The sequence below is a fragment of the Vicia villosa genome, linkage group LG4, assembly GCF_029867415.1.
Source record: "Vicia villosa cultivar HV-30 ecotype Madison, WI linkage group LG4, Vvil1.0, whole genome shotgun sequence".
NCBI lineage: Eukaryota > Viridiplantae > Streptophyta > Magnoliopsida > Fabales > Fabaceae > Vicia > Vicia villosa.
The window spans coordinates 185248978-185254977 of record NC_081183.1 but is presented as its reverse complement, the minus strand read 5'-3'; positions in this window follow the sequence as shown (position 1 = coordinate 185254977).

Below are 6000 nucleotides of genomic sequence, written 5' to 3'. Positions count from 1 at the left end.
ACTATTATTTTATGATTAAAAAGGCTTTTTATTATGGGAATGGATGTAAAATATTTATATATAAAAAAATAACTATATTGAAAAAATTCAAAAGAGATAAAAGAACAAAGATTGTTACCAATTTTCCTTCTTGGAGGATAGTTTCAAGAATAACTTTGAAAAAGTGGACACCATTATTGCAATGATCGAGCTCTTGGGAAGACATGTTGAAATTTTTTTAGAGAACCAAAGGGTAGTGTTTAAGGGTAAAAGAAGGAAGGCTTTAGCCTTCTAAATAGATAGAACCTTTTCTCTCTTTTTCACATTTAAAAAAACATTGAAAAGTGGTAAAGGTTTCAACGTTTTTTTGGGGGTAAATTTACTAGTCATAAATGTATTTTAAGTTTTTCAATAGTAATATTAAATGTCTTATCTCCAATGCATAAATATATTGAATTTTTTTTTTTTGACAAGAAATATATTGAATCTTAAATTCACGTTTGTCAGTTTCCAAAGTTTGTTTTTTGGTAAGTCTACCGGATGTCATAATTGAATTTTTAATTTTTCAACGGTGATAGGAAGGAAGAATATTCACCGCTATAGAAATATCATAACTTAAAATTTAAGAAAAAAATTTTTAAATAACCAACTATTAAAAAAAACACAAAAAAAAAAAAAACCAAGTTTCCAGTTTATTTACCAAAGTGTCTAGGTTTGGGACATCGTAAAGGTGTATGCGCCATATCATTTGGCGCATTAGTGTAATAGAAGCCAAACCATTTGGCGCAAACTTTAGGCAATTAGGGCAAAAAAATTTTAGCCAATTCATTTGGCGCATTAGACCATCATGCAACACATAGGCGTCATTTTGTATGGCTCCTATGTGTTGGGGTATTTTTTTAAAAATATATATATATATATGTTTTTGTGTTTTTTCGCGCAAAGTTTTTTATTCCGATTTTTTATTTTCGTAAAAACGTCCGATAAATCGATTTCGTAAAATTCTTATTAACCCTAAGATGTTAGTAGACTAAGTCTGTTTGGTGTTTGTTTCTTTTCGCTGGATCCTATGGGTTGCGAGGTGTATCAAACTGTTTTTTGGTTATATATTATCATTATTTCCAAAAAAAAAAATCTTATTAACCCTAAATAATGTTTGCATTGTCGATTTCGGATTTTTAATAAAGCACACTTTATTGATGAAAGACTAGAGAAAGGTTACAAGAGGTGGTAAAAATAAATTACAATGTAGATTAAACTTGCAACGAGGTCGAACCACGACTAGGGCATTTTTTTTATTGTGCCCCACTTGATGACAAATGCAGCATTTTCTTTCCATTTTGCCGTGGACGTCCATTTCGATTCTAATTCGCGTACTATTGGGGCGACCCTTTTTCTTTCTCCGCATTGCGTCATTATGCCAAACTACCTCCCGATCATACTCAGGCCAGTAATCCACCTTGGCTACCATTGAAAACGCGGCACTGTAAACTCGGAGCAATGTCTGAGCCTTGTAAATTGGAGACAGTAGTGATATTGCGTCGCGGTGCGCAAATGTACATGCCGATATGACATGTGAGCAAGGCATATGGAAAGCTTGAAACTTTCCACAGTCGCACCAATGGTCGTCTAGCAGAACCCGATATTGTTGTCTTGCCAAACCCTCATTGTGGTCAATTGTTTCGCGAACACTGAAGGTGCGGTTGAATCGATCGAAAGCAGTTACTTGATGAGTGTTTGCTTTTGCAGATTGCTCTTGCATAAATTTCATGCAACTATCACTAAACAATTGACCCGATTCTCTAACATCACTCCACTTCTTGCCTCTCGTTGAGAATAGCGAAGCCATCCTAAAGTAGGTTGCCTCCACTAGTGCAGTGATAAGAACGTTACGAATGCCTTTGAAAACTCCATTCATGGATTCTACCAGATTTGTCGTCATGTGGACCCATCGCACGCCGTTGTCATAATCCCTTGTCCATTTCTCCCTGGAAAGATTATCTATCCAAGTTCCCGCATCTGGATTTGTCAGTACAATCTCACTCTGATAATGCTGGAATGTAGGTTGGGTTAATGCATAACCAGCATTGACCAGGGCCTTCCTGAGCTGCCTATCCTTGATTTCCCGCATGAAGTTCTGGGCGATATGGCGAATACAATACACATGAGTTCATGGTGGGTCATGCCATCCGTTTGCTGGATTGTTATAAGCATTCTCAATGGAAGCGTGCATATCAGAGATTAAACAAAGGTCAGGTTGAGGAGAAACATATTCTCGGAGATTCCTTAGAAAGAAACTCCAAGCCGTGGTAGTTTCACCTTCAACTATTGCGAATGCCACTGGATATATATTGTTGTTTCTGTCCTGTGCAACCGCCATCAGCATGGTTCCCTTGTATTTGCTGTATAACCATGTTCCATCGATTTAAAGTATGAGTTTACAATATGCAAACCCTCGTATGCAAGGTTTGAACGCCCAGAAAAGGCGATGGAATATTCCGTTTCCTTGGACACGGGTTCCATCCGGGGCCTACGCGGGCAGTGTCTCTAAAATAGAAACAGTGTCATGTGCCTAAGTTTAAAGCGCAGTAAGGTAGCGGGGAAGATTTTTGTATGACTCCTCCCAATTGCCGTAGACTATTTCAATTGCCTTTGTCTTTGCAATCCACGCCTTTCTGTAATATGGAGTGTAGTTGGAGGCTGTAACGATATGCGAGATAATCGTTTGGACCTTCAAAGACAGATCATAGTTTATGAGAGGCAAGATCTCCTGACAGATAAGATCGCCACTGAGCTTCGTATGATCCTGGGAAGTATTAGGGTTGACACATGTGTGTTGCTGCGTAATCGACCATATGACCCAAGAATTACTTCTCTTCCTATAAGAAGCGGACAGTCTGAATGCACACTCTGGATTTTTACAAATGATTATATATCGTTCCAGGTTCAAACGATCTACTTCAAAATCAATATTGTGCGCCATGTGCCATTTTTTAATTGTTCTAAGACATGCCTCCTTAGAAGGAAACTTGTCTCCTATCTTTAACTCATCATCACTTTGGATGTACGGGGTGAAGAAGATATCGGATGAAGGCTCGTCGCCTTGTAAGTTCAAGTTACTCATATGTGCTAGAGGTTCGTACACATGAGCATGAGGCACCGATATGTCTTGTTCGTCTTCGGATTCGTCGTTGACCATGTAGTCAACTTCAGTTTCCAGTTCTTCTTCTTCCTCGTCTATGACATCAACCTATTCTTGCCCGTCGACGGGTGGGTCAATAACTTGTGAACGAACAATATGAGGTTCTTGTGTATCAACCTGTATAGTAACATACAGCTCGATGGTTTCGAAGCCAGAATATTCGTGGTTAGCAAACATATTCTGGAGGTCTTTGTCATTTTCAATCTCCATCTGATAAAACTTGACGGTGCTGTTGTTATTAAAAGAAGCATACTGGTAGACAATGTTTGGAGTAGGACCCATTACAATCTTAGCCTGAAGTCGTTGATGGAAGGATGTAAAAGTGGCTCTTTTGCTTAAAAGAAATGTCACAATTTATGTGTTTCTCATCAGAAAACCGGACTCCTCACATATGTAAGTCTCACCGTTTAGATGGGCATTTACTAAGTATTTGGGAGATGAAGCCATTGTTTCGGGTTAGTGTTTGGTTTTGGGTGTTGTAATCTCAAGTATTATTAAGCAATATTGTTTGTGTGTGTTGTAATGTTAAGAAATATTGGTTGTCTTAAATAGGATAAGATATTGCTCTATTGCGCACTGTTTATCAACATGCTTCCAGCCTTGCACACCCTTCAAAGTCAGTCAATCGATTCCAACATGACGAGACTAGACATACGCACGCTGATCTATGTCTATTCTAATGATTCCAAGATGATGTGACTATACAGACGCACACTGATCTATGTCTGTCTCAAGATTCTAAATTGATTGTAAAAGACAAACGCACAATGATCAATGTCTATTAGCTTACTTAATGTTTGTAACAACCATAACAAACACAACAACCACATTAACTTTAATTAAATGAGACAAGGTCTGATTACACCATAATAATGTTTGCAACATATACTTGGAAACCCTTACAATAACTGGTAGAACACGAAATTACATTGCAACACTAAAATAATACAAAACAAGTGGATTTTCAAGTATGATGTGTACGACCACATCATACACAATTTAAACTACTCAAGTATAACTGCTAGAACAAGTGGATTTTCAACGCCTCGATTAACTTCTCCACTGTGTGTCCAAAACATTAGATCCACATCCACATCATCTTTCACACGATCCCAATAATACATGTAGGTGCCTTCTGGGTTATTATCCGTCAATGTAATGTATGGACAATGATAATCTATTTGTTTAACTTTCCTGGTTGGACCATCCAGTTGACGAAACCCGGTGTTGATGGCTCTAACAATTCTCTTGAAATCCCAATGCGGGTTCAGACAAACCCTCATGTGACTACCTTCCTCAAAAAACACTACAGCCCAGACAGACGCCATTTATAACTATTGGAAGTAAGAACAACAAAAGATTTGATACTTCAACCTCCACACATACACCTCTATTTATAGAAGAGCCTACCACTTCTACCAATTATTTTTTAGCGGGAAAATATTGTATAATATTTTATTTTTGGCGGGAAATATTGTTGTTAATTATTAATAACTTATTTATTTATGGACGCCGTTGTAACGATAAAATATCAATTCATTGAAATATGCGTTGAGCATTTGATTGAACGGTAAAGAAATTACAGAAATCAAAGAAACTACGACATCTAAGAAATTACAACGGTTAAAACAATGTCTTCTCTGTCCTCCATCATCCGAGTGAATTGGATGTAGTCCTCCATATTCTCCCACCAACGTTGCCTTTCAAGTACAACACCACCCCTTGTTCTAAGCCTCTTGATACTTCTGATTTCTTCGCCGGAATTGTACTCCCCATTCAAAAACCTCAGGATAGTCCTCTTGAGTTGGTCCATGGAATGGATATTCCAAAACATAACCGGCATGGGAGGTTTGACGGGAGAGAATATGACATGCCCGTTCCTTCTACGATACTCCGGTTGATAGTCGAGCCGCCATTTCATTTGACTAACTCAAAAAAAAAATGCCCTAATGCACCATTTCATTTGGCACAAATGTATGTCCAATTAGGGCAAGCCAAATGAAATGGCGCATACACCTATTTGTCCTTCTATTATGCCATTTCATTTGGCGCATACAACTTTACGGTGTCCCAAACCTAGACACTTTGGTGTAAATAAACTGAAAACTTGATTTTTTTTATATATTTTTTTTAAAACTTGGTTATTTAAATTTTTTTTTCCTAAAATTTAATGGTTGAATCTTAATTTCATCTTTTCCTCCTTCCAACGTTTGTTTTTTTTTTTTAAAGTCTACCTGATGTCATAAGTGAATTTTTAGTTTTTCAGCACAGTGATATGGTCTATGTGCACCACTTTACAAATATCCTAACCTAAATTACCACTTTAGAAATACTTCTAACTTAAAACAATTGTTACTTTGTAGGATCTATCTGTTAAAAGAAAATGTCTAATTTTTATTAAATCTATTATTAATATATAAAAGTAAAAGTACCTGGAAATACCATTTAAAGCCCTCTGCTAAAAGTACTAAAACTTTTCTAATTCCATGGGTACAAATGACTTTTAACAAAATAACTCAACCATATTGATTTGACATTTATTGCTGCTGATGTGTCGCTCTCTTAATTTTTGTTGTTATGTTATATTTATTTTTATTTTATTTATTTATTTACACACATTACAAAACCCTAATAGCTCCTATTAAATGCTAATGTTGAATACAGAGAGTTATTCCATAATTTGGATCGGTATTTAACGTTTTTGAAAACACAAAACCCTCCACTACCGAAAAATACATTTACTCTTGGCCTTCCAGATTTCTATACGGTTTCTTAGATTATATATCTACTAAATCAATGGAATTCCACTCTTCAATTTA